Source organism: Danio rerio, chromosome 4, assembly GCF_052040795.2.
Source record: "Danio rerio strain M-AB ecotype USA chromosome 4, GRCz13ab, whole genome shotgun sequence".
Taxonomy (NCBI): domain Eukaryota; kingdom Metazoa; phylum Chordata; class Actinopteri; order Cypriniformes; family Danionidae; genus Danio; species Danio rerio.
Window position 1 is genome coordinate 14,953,261 of NC_141024.2, and position 20,310 is coordinate 14,973,570.

A 20,310-nucleotide genomic window follows, 5' to 3' on the forward strand; every position below is an offset into this window, starting at 1 on the left:
CAATAAAGCAGATCTAACAAACCCAGAAATAATGAGTGATGGTAACCTAGCAATCAAAAATCTGTGCTGTGAATTAAAATGCTGAGGTTTGATTCCTTAGTCACTGAGGAGCAGCAGTGAGCAATTGGTATATTCAACTCAAGCAGCACATTTGAGTTCCACTTGCTCCACATAAGAACAACAACAACAAACACACTTGGAAAGTCTAAGAGTTCTAAATGAAAACAGAATTTAGGGCTTACATTGACAGATGACATGCTATTGAACATTACGTGGCTGGAAAACAAAAGCCTTCCCAGAAGATCCCTCAATCATTGTTATTGTAAGCAGTACAGAAAGTTCTAACCACAGTGATAAATTATGAACGATACAATTGTTTAGTGATTTAAATCACAAAAATCATTCTCCGTGCTTTGATTAAGCATGAAAAAATGTACAAAAGTTTTGTACAAAGCCAGCAGCTGAAAACCGTGACACATGCAAGCTCATGAAGGACTATGACTGATATGTGTGTCAGAGAGTCTCCCAGACGGTCTGAACTCTCTGTGATTGTGTGTTTGTTTGAGGAGGACAGTGAGGCCCGTTCCTTCCAAACTGGGTTTCTCTTCATGGGTGGCAATCGCTAGCGAGAGAACTGCACTTAATGATGAGCATTGTCGGTAAGAATCCACTCTAGGCAGACGTAGACTAATACAACAACCATGTACGCTCTCTGTACAAAGATAAACATCTCACGGCCACAAATTCACACACAAGCACTCAAGCACTGATTGAATGCCTCCAGTTTGTTCAGGTGGCTTAAATCGCAGACCGCTCTTCGTGAAAAATTGCCTGTACCAGTCTAAAACACTGAAAAGCCCCGGAGGTCAGATGTGGATTTGGTAAGTCAGAGCTGCATCGAGAGCATGCACTTTAACAGTCATCAGTTACACAATCCAGCAATGGCCAGACAGAGAAACTTAACTGGAAAACACCAGAACGCCTGAGAAAAGCTCTTGTCTGAATGCGTTGATAAAATCGCTGTGTCACATGACTAATAGCTTTTATTGCGTCATTTAGTGAGTATGTATACATACACACATGGTATTTTTTTAAAGTTACCCATGAAATATACATATACGTAGCAAAAGAAATGAGGTCAGGGAGCACTATGGTGTTTGGGAATACAGCTGTTCCCATTTTTCAGGGAAAAACCCAGATTTGGTTGTCTAGATTTAGATATACTGCAAAAGAGAGTGACCAATCTATAATTGAGAACAAAACTCCTCAGAGAGAGCAAATGAATGTGTATGCCCCCAATTTTAAAAATAGAGGATCAATTTAGAGATACCACAAGAACATTTCCAAATGTGATTAAAAAATTGTAATAGCCAAAATGCCTAGGCAGCGCACACACACAAACACACACATATCAGAGGACACAGCAGCTGTTAGCTCCTAAAACAATACCTTTAAAGCCCCGACCCACTTATTACACAAGGCGCATTTGGTTCAAAAGTGCAGAAGCTCTGACAATGAGGTTTCGGTGTCAGCATGAGTTTACAGTAGAAGTCACAGCATAGAAGTGCATCAAAAAAGATCAGAGCAACTTGGCTCATCCTCGAGGTCAAACTAACATCTGAATCCAGAGTGTGTGTGTAGGGAGAGCAAAGTTTGTTTGGAGCTATTCGTAAAGTGGGTCAGGCCAGGAAAGTCTTGAATGAAATGAACAGTAGTTCAAAAGTGGAGACCCTGAAATGCACGAAAGTAATAAAGGCTAGAGGCTAATTAGATTTTACGTAACGTGGATCTAATTTCAGCTCTTTGGAATTGCGAGACTCATTCAGGTATTTTAAATAAAGAAATAATGCATGTGTGTCATAGTGTCATGAGTCACTTCTGGGTGTAATGGAGACTAAATAGTAGGATTTACTCAAGTAAAACTCACTGCTTGTTAGTAGACCTGGTTATATTGCTGTGGTCACAAGAATGGGGGTGAGGTTTATGGTGGTCAAAGTAAGACAGCTGTTTGGAGAGTAACCTTCCCTCATCTAATACAACTAAACCCAGATCATGCACTCTTTAGGCCAGGGGTCTCAAACTCGCGGCCCGCAGGCCATTTGCGGCCCTCAGTGCAATATTTTGTGGCCCGCGCCGACCGCTGTACACTGACAGAATCAGCGGAGCGGGGGGAGAGAGCGCTCCCCGCTCCGCTGATTCTATCCGTACACAGCGGTCACTGGCATTCCCCGCCCGCCGTGTAAACAAAGGGGCGAGGATGCCGGTGACGTCACCACGCACCCCGCCCCTTTGTTAGACGCTGTGACGGGCGGGAAGTGTGGAGGGGCGTTGTCGCGCGCGTTCTGATCAGCTGTGTTGTTGCACGCGTACTCAAGAGTGGTGTTGTCGCGCGCCTACTGAAGGGCGGGACCGAGGGTGTGTCGCGTCGCTGGGGCACTTTTGATCATTTTGGAAGGGCACTTTCTATGCAAAACTAAAAAGGGCATGTGCTCTGCACAGGTTGAGCCCTATGTGTGCACGTGCCTGCCCTGCATCTTATATATATTATAGGTAGATACAGACTGGTACAGACTGATGTGACTGGAGTGGGGTGGGGGTGTTTTATTTATACATATATACGACTTTTTTTTAGGTGAGGGAATGGAAGTTTTGAGTGAGTTCCCCCACTTTTTTCCCTAGGACTTCAATAAGTCAAAGTACAGGTCTAGACTTAATGATGATCATCTTCAAGCCATACTGAGGGTGTCAACTGCTTCCGCTTTAAAGCCAAATGTGGTTCAGATTTGTGAGAAGAAGCGCTGTCAAGTCTCTGGCAGCAAGAAGTAGGCAAAAGATGCCATGTTCAGAAGAACTGTTCATAATCTTCACTCAATGTTCTATTAATGTTCAGGACACTTCACGTTCAGAAGAAATAATTAAAACTGTTATTAATGACATTTGAGGACTTTTTTTTGTGAAATCCCTTATGCGGCCCAGCCTCACCCAGACTTTGCCTGCTGCGGCCCCCAGGTAAATTGAGTTTGAGACCCCTGCTTTAGGCCCAATCTCAATTCTATTTTCGTACCCCTTGGTTTCGAGTGTGGTCCATAAATATCTCTGTTTCAAGGGCTATCTAACCCTTGTCCTTAGCCCTACACCTTCACACTAAAGAGAATTGGGACACCCCTTCCCCTTGAACGTGCAAAATGAAGGGTAGGTGTAAGTGGAATGGCTAAGGGGTATAACTGGGATTGGGCTTTAGTCTTATAGAAAAGCTTATTCAAATCCTTTTCAGTGTGGGGTTAGCAGACCCACAGGGGTTACAACTGAAATATAAAAAATATATAAATGCACTAAAGCTTATCTTGCAGACATTCATACAAGTCATTAGCGTGAAGTCAAATTAAAGTCAACCCACACTTTCAACTGATGAATGTAAGGGGGGGTGGAAGCTTTAATAAGCTTAGGTTGAAATCAGCTAAGTCACTGAGGGCCTTACGTAAGTACCAAAAAATTCACCAACTACTTGGAATTTGAAACAAGAAACGCTCTTCACCTTTAATTCTTGTCAAAACTACTGAAAACTATTGAACAAGCTTAAAATAACAATGAGGTGAAACTGACATTTTCCTCCCTGCAAGCATGAGAGACTGTCTCTGTGTGTGTGTGTGTGTAAACTGATCTCTGACAATGGCCACCCAGAGAAAACGGAACTCCACTAGCCTGAAGGGTCGCAGATATACCTCCGTTTGTTCGGGGTTTAGCACCTTTCTTTTGGCCGGAAAGATCAGGCACGCAGGACTAAATTTAGGACTTTTCATATGGATAAAGAACTCAAGCCAGCATATTTTGACAGTGATGCTGAACATGTTTAGGGTTTTGCAATTGTTTGGCAGCCATTTTTATCAGATTTTATCCAAAGTAGCCCATGCAATCTTTTTTTTAATAACTATCTAACTGAAAAGACCCTAAAGAGAAGCCTGATTGGCAGATCTGTGCCAGTAAAGGTTCAACCAACATTAGTGGTTGAAATTAGTTGATAAAGTTTTCAGCATGCTTGTTAATGAGCCTGCATCACACGTATAAGACATCAATTTAGATCACACTTAAGAGTGGTGCAAGCAGAACTAAAGGAGTTGTATCGGTGCCGTGACCCGGATGGGAGTGAGTTTCAAGGGGCTGAGCATACTGGAAGCTAGCAAATAGGAGCTTCTCTAATGTCAACCTCCCATTCCTAAAATGCAGAGTTGAACCCCTTCCAGGGGGGTTCAAGAAGAACCACTGGGGTTACATTGGGGTTATGACCCAGATGGGACTTAGATTTGGAGGGTGCAAGTGAATGTCCCTCTGTTGACCTCAAATTGCAAGTAGGAGCTGCCGTCTTTAGCATACTTGTTAGCAGAACCAGCTCCTATTCGGGATGTTCAATGTTGTAATTAGAATGGAGGCTAGCTAATAAAAGCTTCATTGATGCTCACTTCTCATCCTGTAGACATATATTCATATCACTCTTCCAGGAGCGCAAGTAGAGCCATTGGGCTAAAATTGGTGACATGACCCAGATGGGAGTAAGATTTGAAGGGTGCAAGTAAATGTCACTACATTGGCCTCAAACTGCAAGTAGAAGCTGCTGTATTTAGCATCCTTATTAGCAGGGGGTGATTATAATGGAGGCTAGCTAATAAAACTCCATTGATGCTCATCTCCCAAACTGAAGTCATATATACAAATCTTTCCTCTAAGAGTGCAAGTAGAACTACAGGGCTTAAATTGGTGCCATGACCCGGATGAGAGTTAGATTTGGAGGGTGCAAGTAAACGTCACTTTTTTGGTCCTTAAATTGCAAGTAGAAGCTTAGAAGCAGAACCAGCTTATGTTTGGGATTTTTTTATTAGAATGGAAGCTAGCTAATAGGAGCTACATTGATGCTCATCTCTCAAGACATATTTTGGGGTGCAAGTAGAACCATTGGGCTTAAACTGGTGCCGTGACCCAGACGGGAGTGAGAATTGAGGAAGGTGAGCATAATGGAGGTCAGATAACAGGAACTTCTTTGGTGCCTATGTCCTCTAATTATCTTAGAGATATGCACAAAGAGCAGTGCTGGTAAAAAGTTTAGCAAGAAAACCTTGTTTCAGGCTACAAAATGTTTATCAGCGACTTATCAAAGAGGCTGGATTTATACTATACTTGTTAGCGTTTCCACCTTTCATACTAACGTTTGATTGCTGCTTTCGTGGTGCACAAGCAACCAGAAGGGCTACGCTAGCTTATACCTTGTATGCAAAGTCACTGTGGATTTAAGTATGTCATAATTATACATCTGATTTAAAAATATACAATAATGGCTTCTTTCAGCTATTATAAACCACTTAAACTTGACTCTGCCTATTTGAGTATCACACACAACCTAAAAACACAACGTCCGTCTTGCTTCCTTCCATTAGCTCACATTAGCCTCATGTGCTTCAATCCGCAGTGAGTAAAGCCTCCATCCACCCGTGACCATCCAGTACATGAGGCAGTGAAGGCAGGCATCTCAGACCTCCCAGGAAGCCAAATCAGCAGCAGCATGCCTGCGGGCCACGGACCCCCACAGAGAAGCGAAACTACCCGACTTAGAATCCTGTCCAGCAGAGCAAACCTAAAATATGGCTTTTCCACTTTAATCCGTTACTTATTATTGCTCACTTTTCCTATTCGTTTCTGACAATAAAGGGTAACCGGTGTTTTATATCAATGTAATACAGTGATGCGAGAAATGTTAGGATGTGTATAATATTAATACATTATCACATTCTATGATGATATTAGTATAAATATCATTAAGAAGGTTGAACCAAACAATTCATAGACATGTAATGCGTTAGTTAATCATGACAGTATAAACAAACCAAATGTTGGGCCACACATATGATCTGTGATGTATTAAAACATTTAAAATCTGATCAGTTGACTGAATTTTTAAGGGGAAAAAAAAATCAAAAGAGTAATTTCTTATAAGTATTGGTCTCTGGATTGGTGATAAGCTTTTTTTATATGTGCACATTGCTAATCAGGGGTGCGTTTCCCAAAACCATCATTAGCCAACTAAGGTCACAAGTTCCGTTGTTACAAACATAGTTTGTTGATTTGCCATTTTTCCAAATCCGCCGCTCCAACGAACATTCGCGCAAACTGTGTCGCAAACTTGGGCACTCGCAACTACAGTATACCTCTGGAGCTGTAGTTCGAAACATAGTTCCTGGCTGTGTTCTATTCCCACTTAACTCCCCTATGCCCTATTCATTTAAAATATTCAAAGTTGGAATTATGAAAAGAAAAAAGCATTAAGGTCATCTCTCTTAGTTGTCCTTTCTAACTATTTTTACAGTTCAGTTATAGCGGTCTTCATGTTTACAAGTGTGCTTCCTTCGCAGTGCACTTTGAAAACATTGAGGTCATTTTGAACACAGCCTTATGGCGAAAGCTATAGGTGACCTATTTTTTAAAAGTGGATTTTGTGTTAAATTGTAGTGTTAAAGTGTCCAATTGTAAAAGTAGACTTTTAAAAAATAAATAAATAAATAAACAATATCCAACTTTATAGTAATTGTAAGCTTTTGTAAGTGATTTCATATTCATATGATATGTAATTCTCAATAATATTTGTAAAGCAAACATAGGCCCTATATGTGCCATATATTTCAATTAATATAAAAGCGAGTGCATGTTTTTATCAAATCTATTATTGGATTTTATATTGAATGCATGTTTGTGTAAAAAAATAACATTTGCACAAAGAAATTATGGGGTTCTTCTCTAAAGAAGATGTTACTCCACCCAGTTTAGAGCGTCATTATGGGCGTTTTACGTTATAACTAACATGATTCAAACGATGGATCTGCGACAGAGAAACTATGCGTTTTGGGAAAACATTTCTCACTAAATCATTCTTTTCCCAAACGATGCATCGTATCATGAGAGTTCAGCTGCGAGTGAAACGCACCCCTGATCAGGAAACTGAAACTTGGGTTTTATTTTAGAAATAAATCTAAAATATTTGACTTTTAATGCTAAAAAGAAACTTGTAGAAGCTACTTTTTTATCTGTGCTTGATTATGGTGATATATTATACGTGCATGTGGCATCTTCTATTATAACAAGACTTGATTCTGTATATCATGCTTCACTACGTTTTATTTGAAATGCAAAATCCTTTACTTGTCATTGCATTTTATATGAGATCATCAAATGAAAGACACATTTACTTGGGAAGGAAATCCAGAATTGTTTTCTTAAATAAAAGGTTTCAAAATTAAATGTTTAGGTTTAATATTTGATCAAAGTTTAAGGTTTAAGCTAATTTTAGAAGAAAACAGGCTATAGCTGATAAAACATATTTGTCAAATACAGATTTGCACCAGAACGCAACAGAACTAGTTACAAAAGTGGAAGCTGAGCACCATTATCAGCCCCTTGACTGAAAAATGAGAGGATGAAGGAAAGAAAAGTGAAATATCCTGTTCTTCCACACCACTTAAGGTAGTCTCTGTACTTTCAAACCGATCTAGAATCAGACTCCTGCTTAATTTACCAGAGGACATGGCAGAAAGCATCGTCCCGCAGAGGTGAGAAGGAAATCCTGCAGTGCTGTCATAAGAGGGAAGAGGAAGGATGTTTGGCCTTTTGGAGACAATCTCCGGCTGGCTCATCCTGCTACATCCACCCTGCGCTTGCACATGGACAATCTTACGTCAGACCAATCACACACACACTCACAGACACATACAAAAAGTCTCAGAACAGAGTGTTTGCTGCCACTCCAAGGTCAACCAGAACGAGCAGAACGAACAAGAGGTCAGTGTCCCACCCCAAACACATGCACGCAAAAAAATCCTCATGTGACGCAAAATCAAGTTAAGGGTCAAGCTGTGGTGGGCTGAGCGCTTACAGCGCTGACAGGGTGAGGAGATGTAAACCTGAGTCAAAACTGAGGACTTTAAACTAAACTAGCTGAGTTTAAGCTTGAATTAAATATATATAAAAAACTAATATACAGGTAGTTAAAAACAGCATGAAATACTTATTTTAAGATGATAAATAAGGAGCCAAACACTTGACGTACAGTAAAAATAGTAATTCTGTTATATTATTCTAACAAACTATAGAAATGTGAAGGTATTATTAATAATTTTAACTTCTTAATAATAAAAGTAAATTAAAGCTTTGCCTCACCTAAATGTTTTTATTTAATTACATATTTAAAAATAAATTTCATATTAAATGCATTATTATTATTATTATTATTATTATTATTATTATTATTATTATTATTATTATTATTTGATTAATAATAATAATAATAATAATAATTATTATTATTATTATTATATTATTATTAATATTATTATTATTATTATTATTATTATTATTATTATTATTATTATTATTATTATTATTATTATTAAAATTGTTGTTCCATAAAATTAATTTTAATTATAACAATAAATTAATTTGTCTCCATAGTCATTTTGGATAAATGTAAATAATGCTAGCTTAAAAAATATGAATCAATTAAAAATAAAAGCAACCAACATACAGTATATGTTTTATATCAGATTGCAATATTTATTGTCTTATTATTATTATTATAATTATTATGAGCAACATCATCAATACTGAATTAATTGTACTAAAACAATAAAGAATTATGTTGCAGAATAATATTTACAATTTAATATTATATCCGCATTTTATAAAACAATTTATATATTTACAAACTTTCATTCAGGACTACATCATAAACAAATGTCATCATAAGCAGCTAAATTTAGCCTAACTTTGCCTAAAATTTTGTCTCTACAGCATGTAGCCTAAAAATAAACCGTTCTGCTGCCTGCCAATCTAATTTGTGAATGAGCAAAATAACGGTAAAACTTTAAAATCTCATTGTAACCTACTAAAATAATTAAATAATAAACAAAAACAATCTGTGAAACTGTGCATATTAAGTAGCTCAAATCTCAAAAAAACTTTCGTTAGTTTTACAGTTTGCTTAATGGTTTTCCTTATCAGCTCTCATGAAAAGATTTTGTGTTGTAAGCATGTCAGATTTAAGTCAAACACATTGTACAAAGTGAGCTGGCAGGTTAAGACATGTTCATAGAGATATGTGTACAGGTGCATATGTTCAAAACTAAAAAGAGTATTACATAATATTTGCTGACGTGATGTGTTTTACAAGGCCAGATGCACATATGTGGGTCAGTCACCAGGTGTGATGCCAAAGGGGCCTGGAAGAGCAGTAATGACAGAGCGAACGTATTAAAACACAAAAAACACTTGCATAACCAAGGCATGTAATAAATCTTTTTTGAGAAGAAAGTGTTTTTTTGTTTTTTTAAGTACATGCTGTTCAGCTTTTCTTTTCTTTTTTTTTAGCAACTCTAAATACATCAGCAGATGATAAAAAAGAGAGCAAGTTTCATGAAGTTGCATAATGGAATTGCTTTAACATTGAACCAAAAAAAAAAAAACTTTTTAAATGACTCATGGCATGTTGAAAGAATTAGCTGCTTTGTTTGTTTTTTTCAAAAGCATATTGGTCAGATTTCCTTTTGGAATTATATACCAGACAAAAGTCCAAGTTTTAGGAACAACGAATAATAACTCGACTTCTAGTTGATCATTTGGTATCAGAAGTGGCTTATGTATATGGAAGGCAAAGGCCTCTAGATTACGCTTATTTTATCTAAATAAAACATGATCATGCTGGGATTTTTTATTATTTAATTAGGACAGTACGGTCGGACTTTGCATAGACAAAATTCTTGTCACTTAATAGAAATAAGTATAGAATATAAAGTCACTTTATAAAACTGGAAAGAATTAGACTCGTTTTAAAGGGGTTTTCAAAAAACAATTTGGGACTCGCTTGAATTTGTGGAAATGTATACTCATCCATACTGGATAATCGGTAATTTTTACATTCTTTGCTACAGTGTGACAGCTCATGTGACCAGGCTTTTAGTTTGGGGTTTAATAATTGTTCTAGTTGGCATCTTCTTGTTGTAGCTGTTGTTATTAAATGGATTTTTAGTTCTTTATTAATTTGAATAATCTTATATATATATATACATATACATATTTGGGGGTCAAAAATCATTTTGGATCATCGTTTACTTCTCTCTCTGTCAAAATGTACAATAATATACCAAAATGTCCGATATTTGTCGTTTATGTTAAATCCTATGAATAAATTTAGGGGAAAAAGGAAAGCCAACAATTGCTTTTTTTAGTGTACTGCATGTAAATTTCATGAAATTCAGTCATGCATAATGACTGACTGATCTCTCTTTTTTTTAACTTGCATACCTGAGGGCTTGTAATAATATCGTCAAAGAGATTATTACCTGGCCCATCAGAGCTGTTATCATCTATAATGGCTGCTGTTCTAGTCATTCTGCTTACATAAGTGCCCTCTTTCTGCCCCCCTTTTTTTTGTAAAGGTACAGTTGTGCCAGCTGGCGGTAGATTTTGGGTGCTAAACAGAGCCTGTGGGGGTCAAACTCAATTATTACTAAGCGATATCAAACCTGTAGAAGTACCGAGGATGACTTAATTGAGATGCCAATCAGCGTACACAATGTTACATAAGAAACTGCCTCTGAATATGATTTAAGAAAGACTCAAGCCAGAGATCCTGCAGATGCAGACCTGCTTTCTGCTTTGCATTAACCAGGATTTGGGAGGAATGTGCGTTATGATAATATCTTAACCCAGGAGGAGACAGATAAATGATGTAACCTGATATGTATCTTTTTGATTTTGGCTTTTTCATTTCGTTTAGCTCCATTCCAATGCAGAACTTCAAAGACAGACAGTGGTTGTGGGACCCAGAATGCAGCGCCGTGATGTAACCGCTTGACAGTTTGTGTAAGGTATACAGAATCAATACTTAAACCTTCGAGAGGCTTACAGTTACTAAGGTTACACAATGTCGTGTGGTGGAGAAATTAGTTAATGCAACAAACGTAATCTCAAGCAAAGCCTCAAACTTTTCGGTTCAATGAATCAAAGACTAATAGGCTAATAGCTCATTTGCGGGCTGGTATAATCTTCTGGATTATATAAAGTAGATGTAATATGTACAGCATATGTAATGTGTAGAATTGGAGAGGAGCCAGTTCTAAACATTTATATAAACTTTCCAGAATATTCTTTTGGGAAAAATGTGTTTTCCACAAAATCAGTGTGTCATTGTTCAACATTAATGATAAAAATAATACTAATAATAATAATCATTATGATTATCATTGTTTTTATTATTATTATTATTATTATTATAACAATAACAGATGTTTCTGCTGCTGTAAATTCAGCTTTAAATGACATTTTAACGCTTAAAAAAATAGGAAAAAAATTGTAATAAAACCGTAATATTTTGTATACTTTTAAATTAGCTGACAGTGTTTTCTATATTTTTCGCAAGAATCAAAAATTTAAACATAAAAAAAATCTATTGCTTAATTTCTTCTACCTATGACTACCTTTTGATCACATGCTAAACCATTTAATTGTCTAGAAATGTTAATATTGTACTCATTTTGGTTTTTATTTATAATTTTATTTATTTTTTACATTCATATATTTACCAAAAGTACTTAAATTTAAGGTTTTGCCATTTTATTTACGTTTTTTATTTTATTTTTTTACAATGTATGTAGTTTTTAGCCCTTGTTAAAGGAATAAAATATGTTATAAAGAAATGAAGAAAATCTGAAAACCTATAACCACTGACATCCACAGTATAGGAAAAAAACAAAGACTATGAAAGTTAATGGTTACCAGACCTCGATTTAACATCTTATCTGAAAGACATTGCTCACTGAGTAGTATAGAGTCCCCATCAATATACTGGGGCGTTTGGACCCACACAGATCACAGGTTAAGCGCCCCCTGTTAGCCTCACTAACACCACTTCCGGCAGCAACCTAGCTTTTCCATGCGGTCTCCCATCTAGGTACTGACCGGACGCAGCCCTGCTTAGCTTCAGTGGGCAGAGAGCAAGCTGCTGGCTAAAAAAATCAGGGTTTTAAAATCAATGTATGACTTGACTGGTAGCCAATGTAATTGTTGAAGTACAGGGGTAATGTGACAGCGTGACAATGTGTGTGTCAGCACACGTGCAGCTGAGTTTTGAATGTGCTGTAATGCGTCCTAAGAGAACTAGCTGGTAGACCCCCAAAAAGAGAAAGACAGAAATCTGGAATTCAAGAAGAACAGAAGGAGGAAACAAACAAATTTGTGACAAGGGAAAGGTAAGTAAATAAAAACAGAACTTTCAGTTTGGGGTGAAGTATACCTTTAAGTCAATATGACATTGAAGTAAAACTTAAATGAAAATATTTCCTGAGTTCTTTGAACTATATTTTGTTTATGACACACTAATCTTCAGTCTAAAATGTGTATAAATTAAAATAATACTGTGAACTTGGTAATAAATCTGACATTTTAAAAATTGAACTGGTAACTTAAACCTGAAGAGAGAAGTTGTGAAGCTCATGACAGAAGAGCCTGACCTTTGTGACCCCGCAACACTCTTCCCGATATTCACAAGATCACAGGAAACATTTCTCTTCAATGAATGAGCCGGTCTGGCTGCTTCACACGGCGAAGGAGAGACTGTGAAGAAAAACACAAATAAGAGGAAAAATTACAGCAGGTTCTAACATGACACGACCCCTATATGTACACATAACCTCCAGCACACAGGCATCACTAATGGGAAATTCACTCATCACTTCAAAACCCACACGCAGTAAAAGTGGGAGGCCTGATGTTCAGCTGTAATCTCACTGACCTTCGACCTTTAGTCACCTGTGGCACCTCACGCAAACCTGCTGCTAAAAACTGCTCACACGCTCATACTTTCACACACGCTCCTACAAGTTCACTTAGCTAAATAGCAAATTACCGGAATTGTGTTGTCGACTGAAGAGACTGGGAATCTACCTCACATGCAGCTGACATGACAGCTTCAGGAGCGCATAACAACACACAAATCAATCAAAATGTTGTCAAGCACACACCAAAAAATGTTTAGTTAACAATTTAATTGATTAATATTTAACTTTTGATGGTGACACTTTACAATAAGGCTCTAAGCCTTAATAAGTCTGTTGCATTCGCTAATAGGAAATAACAATAAACAAAACATGTATATCATTTATTAATCATACAGTAATACAACATGCAATAATGCATAGTTAATATCTAAATTTGGGTTTGTTAAAATGAGTTAATAATTACAACTTTATTTTCATAAACTAACATAATCAACGAAGATTAAATAAGTGATAAAAAAAATGATAAAATGATGTAAAAAATGTATTGTTCATGCTAGTAAATCCATTAACAATCTATTTATGGTAGCAATATACTTCAAGATGCTTTCATAAGGCTCTCCTGACAACTTTATAATCATGAAAGTCATAATTATGAATATGAATAAATATTGACGTGAATATGAAGGAGATTGTATGCCTGCTTTGTTTGAGATGTCTTTACAACAACCTGAATAACCATAAACCATAGACATAAACATCAAAAACTGTTTGTCTTTGTCATGACAACTTGATAATACGAAGACAACATAACTTGTCATAAATCCGTCATAAACATGATTGCCATGAGGCTATTACAATTGTGTCATTAATATTTTTCTGATCACTTTTTTCACTGAAACTGAATGAATCTGTCATTAACATATCTCGTTAAAAGTGTCAAATAATTATATAACAACAGCACCATTATTATTTAACAACATTTAAATATCCAATTCAGTTCATCCCTCGGCAGTTGAGCTCAAGAAACGTATAAATCAACGTAAATAAACTGAACTTAAACTCTGAAAACTGAACTGACAAAATCAAAAGTTTCAATCTACTATAATCTTCTCTGTTAAGCTGCTTTGACACAATCTACATTGTAAAAGTGCTATAGAAATAAAGATGAATTGAACTGAATGGCACTGTTGTATTTGTGACAGTTATAATGGCCTCATGACAATTATGTTGATGACAGATTTATGACGAGCTATGTTGTCTTCGTTATAAGTTTTCATGACAAAAACATCTCAAACAATGTCATCTTTGCATTTAAAATGACATAACTGAGCGAATGACTTTAATGAAAGCTATCAAAAACATGCATACTATAGTCATATTCATGATGTGCCATGATTATAAAGTCTTATGATCACACCCTTCAAGTAAAGTTTTACCCAAATGAACTACGTTACTGTATTATGCCACAGCCTTCATAAAGTAATATCTTAAGTCATGACAATATTTTTTTTATTCATCAACTATGATGCCAAGCTGACCCAGGGTAAGTTACTTCAAAAAAAAGGTATTACTATTAATTGTATTTAAATTACATTTTTAATTACAATGTTTAAAAAGTAACTGAGCTACTCAAGTTATTTAATTACTCAACTAAACACTGAAAATTCCATGTATAAATGCACTGTTTATAAATATCAACACCGCATAGACAATAGAAATGAAACCCCATGGTTTCCGCTACATTTATTCTTCCATGGCGGGGCGACATGCCAAAATTCATAACGCCAAGGCTACATTACAGCTTCTCATTCAAAACTTGATATTTTTTTAATAGCGGGTAATAATCGCACCAAAACACAATAAAAGGTAAGTAAAGTATAACAGCGAGAACTTTCTGTAACCATAGTAGTGCTGTGCGTCATTTCTTTAACACTTTAAGGTTACATGCTGACTGACTAACTGACAGGTGCGTGATGCGTGAGGCCAGCAAACACGACGTATAGCCATTTCACTTTACTTCAGGTTGCATTAATACTGCTCTGTAGGTCTATTAAAGACGTTCATATAGCAAATCTAATAAATGCTGGAGACATACTCGTTACATAAACGCACTCAATCGCTCTTCAGCAGCGTTTATTTGAGAGCGCACAAGAAGATCTGTGCTTGAGCCTCTTATATTTAAGGGGCCATGCAAGAAGTTTTGTGCACGAGCAGAGGACATTGGCACGCAAACAAAGAGATTCGCATGCTCGTAGGCTATTACATAAATTTGATCTCGACTTCTAATACTGCGCTCACGGCATTTGTCATAAAAGTAACCCCACAAGTAGTTGGTAAATCTGTGTAAAAAAAAAAGTCCTGCCGCCACAGCTGGAAAAAAATCCTACAGGAAAACTCTGAACTCTTTTAATTCTTTAATTCTGAACCAAAGAGGACATTTTAGCCTTATTATAAAATGTAACCCTTTAAGAATAATACACATTATGCATGGAAACACAAGACATTTCAAAGCAATGAAGCAATATTTTATACACATATATACGTTATATTGACTAAAATTTCTTACTCAGTTCATTGCTTCTCAAGTAATGCAGAACCAGTAGTGCCAGTTAGATATAAAATAAAGAATTAAATGATCAATTTAATAATGTGTATAATTAAATCACAATTTAAATAAATGATTAATGTTTTACAGTTTAAATAAGTTACATCTAAAACACAATTTAAATAAACATATTTAAATATAATATTTATTGGTTCATTTAAATATTGATTTACCTTTATATATTTTTTGCTTCAATTATTAAATTGATAATTTGATTCTTCATTTTGTTTCAAACTGGCACTCCTGGTCCTCCATATCAAGCATGTTCAGTCTGCTTGATAAATTAATTACTCTGCTTCCCTTAACTGATTGGTTCAGAACTTAAGCATTGTATTTAAACAAGTAAGCAACGGTAATTAAATTACCTGAAAATGAAAATTAACCCCTTACTTTTTCGGTGAAAAGTAATCTAAGTACTTTGTAACTAATTAGATCCAACACTGCCCTGGACACATAATTTCCCCACACTATCAATCATGAAATTTAGTACCTCTAAATCCTGTTTTGATTCCATAAATCGCCTCCTTTCATCCATTATGACTAAAACTATTACTGCTATGATGAACAAGAAGAAGAATGTATGTTTTTTTTGCAGTGTGGCTCACTTTTCATGAAAACCCAAGTATGCACACGCACACACAGAGATTATTCACACACATTTGCCCTACAGCCAATGTCTAGATCCAGCCTCTGTCATCACTTACAGTTGATGCTTGCATTTTTTCCTAATTTGTTTGACTTGATGCCAGGTTATCACACATACTGAAGCCCCTTAAGGCAAGACATTTTAATCGGCGGCAGTTTTGGCAACAGCTCCACGTTCATATTTGATATGAAATACAAAAAAGGCGCACTTGAAATCTGCATGAGACTGAATAATCGAAATATATTTGTTAAGATTATATTGGAATAACATTTTAAATCAGTTCTAAAAATAATTTTTGCTTACTTCAGCAAAAATTAATTCTCTTTATACGGTCTCTGAACATAGAAATGCAAACATAATAGAGTCATAAGATAAGACAGCTACACTACACTAAGTTACTACAATTTTACTTTCATAATTTGGCATATTTCTGTGAAAAGCAGAAGAAAGAAATAGGAATAATTAATTATAATTATAATTTAACAGGAAAGTTAAAGTTAATTTTAATTTATATTATAAATATTTTTGCTTCCATTAAGTGACATGTAGCTGAGTGGCTGTTAAAATCCAAGAATGGCATCATAAATCTAGCTTCCACTAACAATTATTCATTTTTTACACACACATTATCCTAATAACACAGTCATAATATTTGACAAAACATTAAAGTCAACTTTAACTCATATTATATATTTTGCTTACATTAAGTGACAAAGTAGCTAAGTGATTATTAAAATTTTTGAATGGTATTAAAATTTTGCTTCCACTAACAATTACTCATTTTTTTTCACAGACATTATCTTTATAACACAGTCTTAAATTTTAACAGATGCATTTAAGTCAACTTTAATTCATGCTATTTATTTTTTTCCTGTAATGAGACAAATCTTTAAGTAAAAAGAAGGAATGTAAGAAAAAAGGATTGGTGAAACCTGGCTGTTCAGGGCCAAAAATATTCATCATTAATTTGGCTTCTTTAGCTATAAATAATCACTATTTCCATCTCCTTTTTACTGTCTGTGCACATAAAATTATGTGTCTGTCATAAAATAAGCTAAATATCTCAATTAAATCTAAATGAAATATCTAAACTAAATGTATATTAAAGCTAATAACTAAAATTATTTAAAATATCTCAATGTTTAAAATATCTTCACATTAAACCTAAAAGCAACTTGATAACATTCAATTGTGTTCCATTATGAGACACATTTAGTATAAATAAATAAACAAATAAATAATTAAACAATTAAACAATTTTAAAAAATCAGCTTTAAAATATAATAATAATAATAATATTATTAATAATAATAAATAGATGTAAATGTACAATAACAATAAGCAGTTTTTAATATAATAATAATAATAATAATAATAATAATAATAAATGGAAATAAATGTACAATACATAATAAAAGGCAGCTTTTAAATACAAGTAATAATAATAATTAATAATAATAATAATAATAATAATAATAATTAAAATAAGAAAATCATGTATAATACATAATAAAAAGCAGCTTTTAAATATAATACAGTAATAATAATAATAATAATAATAATAGATAAAAAAAGGAAATGTACAATAATACATAATTAAAAAGCAGCTTTAAAATATAATACATAACAATAACATTCCCAATAATAAATTTAAAAAAATAAAAGCAGCAATAGATTTATTAAAACAATAATCAATAATCGATTAACATTATCTAATTGTCAAGAGTAAATTCAATCACTTTTGATTTAATGTTTCCTTTTTAAACAAACGGTCATTGGCCTGAACATCGGAGTAAGGACAATAATAGCGGAGCATTTAAAGCTATTTATAGAAGCAGAATCCATTAATTGTAGCGGGTCTGGATCTCATGTTGAACACAATCAGAGAGGCTCATGGGAGATTTACAGTGGCCTCATTAGGCACAGGAAACAGGCCAGATTCCTCAGTTATTATGAGTTTGTGGAGATCCAGACAACACAACAGCACATTATCAGATATATCTGACCTGCTCCATGTCTGTCTGCGATTAGCCATGGATGTGCAGACTCAGCGCTGCTCTTTTTATAGTAACTCGGGACCAATGGTATGTTTTTACAGCCTACAGTTGTAGTTTCTAAAAATATGCAGTTTTAAGCAAGGGAACGAAGCTTTGCAAATGCTTTAAAAGAATTGACAATTATAATGCCCTCATGACAATCATGTTTATGACAGATTTATGACATGTCCTGTTGTCTTCATAATGTTGTCAAGACAAAGACATTTCAAACCTTCGCATTTAAAATGATATAAATGAGCAAATGACCCTTAATGAAAGTTGTCAAAAGCATGCATGCAATCTAATAAATAAATAAAAAAATTAAATTCATATTCATGATATGTCAAAAATATTAGGTTTAATTAAAGAGATCAATATATTAAAGTTTTAAGCAAGAGAATGAAGCTTTGCAAATGCTTTGATAAAATCATTCTTTCATGTCAAAATATTAATTTAATAACAAATCTATAAATTAAAGTATTTATTCAGGGAACGAAGCTTTGCAAATGCTTTAATACCACAGAACTTTTCTTGATTTTTTTAATAAAGTCATTCGACCTGGGATGTACAGCATTTTGTTAAAGCATAAAGTAATATTATAGTCAAAATGATAAAATATTCAGCCTTTTTTTCATATCTCACACATTTGGGACTGGCTTTTGTTGATAAAGCCAACCAGAATTTAGTTTTGACATTACAAATTTATTTTGTTTTGATGCTTTTGAAAATGAATAAATAGGTTTCGTAAATATGGACTGCATGGATCTATGCATCTAACTATTTATCATTGCATCCATCCATCCATCCATCTATTTGTCTAAACATATGAGAAATATCACACTCGTAGCAGTACGATATGGCTCTATATCAGCACTGGTGGGAGGCCTGCGTTGGCACAAGGCCACAGACCGAGTCCCTTAGCATTTAACCAGTGCTGATACAGCCATATCGCAGTGCTACGAGTGCGATATTGCATTTATACAACAGTTCGACAATCGTATAAAAAAAGGAGATGAAAGAATAAGAGTCTAAAATCCCTTTTAGAACTACTTTCTTCCACTCGTTCCATTCATTCACATCTGCAGCTGATGTCAAAACAGCAGAAGCCATTACTTATTCACTAACATCACTTTAGAGCTAGTGTTTGAATGATTCTCAAGCGTAATGTATAAAGTGATGACAAAACAGGTGGTTTTGCTGACATTTTAACGTTATAAGGCTGACCTTGACATGAAATGCCTTCCGTCTACAGAGATTTCTTGTTACAGTGTTACATCTACAGTATTTCTCGGTTGCAATCGGGATATCACAATAATTAACCCCGAAAATTGCAGCGCAATCACGACCAGATTGCTGTTGTTTGCGATAAGTAGGGAGTGTTTGAGGTGAGATCTCTGAAAACACTGTTGAGAACAGTCATAGGAAATTTATAACTGTATTAAAATAGGCACTGTCCTTATAAATAAACTGAATAGTTGCAATTTATACAAAAGAGAGAGATTGACTTAGAATATCACTTACCCGTTTATTTATGATTTGATCAGCTGTAGTTAGAAAACAGCTGTTTTAATCTTCTAAGCAAGGGCTTATTATGCGGTTCTGGCGCCATCTTGTGGATAGACAACGTCAACTGTCTTTGGCTAATGAACGCCGAGGCAGTTTCTTAGAAATTATAAATATTTTGAAATAGATTGAAGGAACTATGACATGACGTCCATTTGTGTGCAAAAACCCGAAAGCGAGTTAGCATTTTAGCAGTTCCGGTTCTCTCGTCCCAAAGTCAATGGGTTTTTTCAATTGGATTTTAGTTATAGCGCTTAAACTAGGTCCTTGGCTAACACAAACTCAAAATACTTTCACGTTTTACTTTCTACGACATAAAACATATTAGTTACATCTCACTCTTGACTTTTTAAATCAGCTGCGCTTCTTTTAAAAGACAGTTGCTATCAAGTTGCTAAATGGGACTACAGGCGTTGTCGGAGGCATTATACGTCATCGAGCTGAGCTGGAGCGCAGCCTTCTTGTGTTGGACATTTGAATTCCTCTGTTATTTAGGTATTTTTTATGAATAGTATTTTATAGTTTATAGTATTTTTCTCATTAAGAATTCATGTTGTGTGTAGATAATGCCCTCACTTGGAGAGACTGTCAAGACAGATTAATTTGTTGATCGCTAATTTTAATTAAACGATGTTATGAAAATACTGCAGT

The 20,310-nt window shown here is 35.0% G+C and overlaps 1 long non-coding RNA gene across 7 annotated transcripts in view; it reads right to left on the reverse strand.

Annotated features, from left to right (window-relative positions):
* LOC137491394 (uncharacterized) overlaps positions 1-20,101 on the reverse strand; it is a 95,756-nt gene extending 75,655 nt beyond the window's left edge. For all 7 annotated transcript variants that reach the window (XR_015482920.1, XR_015482918.1, XR_015482923.1 and 4 more), the window contains exons 1-2: positions 19,618-20,101; positions 12,543-12,645 (exon numbers count right to left, since the gene is read on the reverse strand). This is a non-coding gene — a long non-coding RNA (uncharacterized LOC137491394). The remainder of the gene's footprint in view (positions 1-12,542; positions 12,646-19,617) is intronic.
* Between the last annotated feature and the right edge of the window lie 209 nt (positions 20,102-20,310).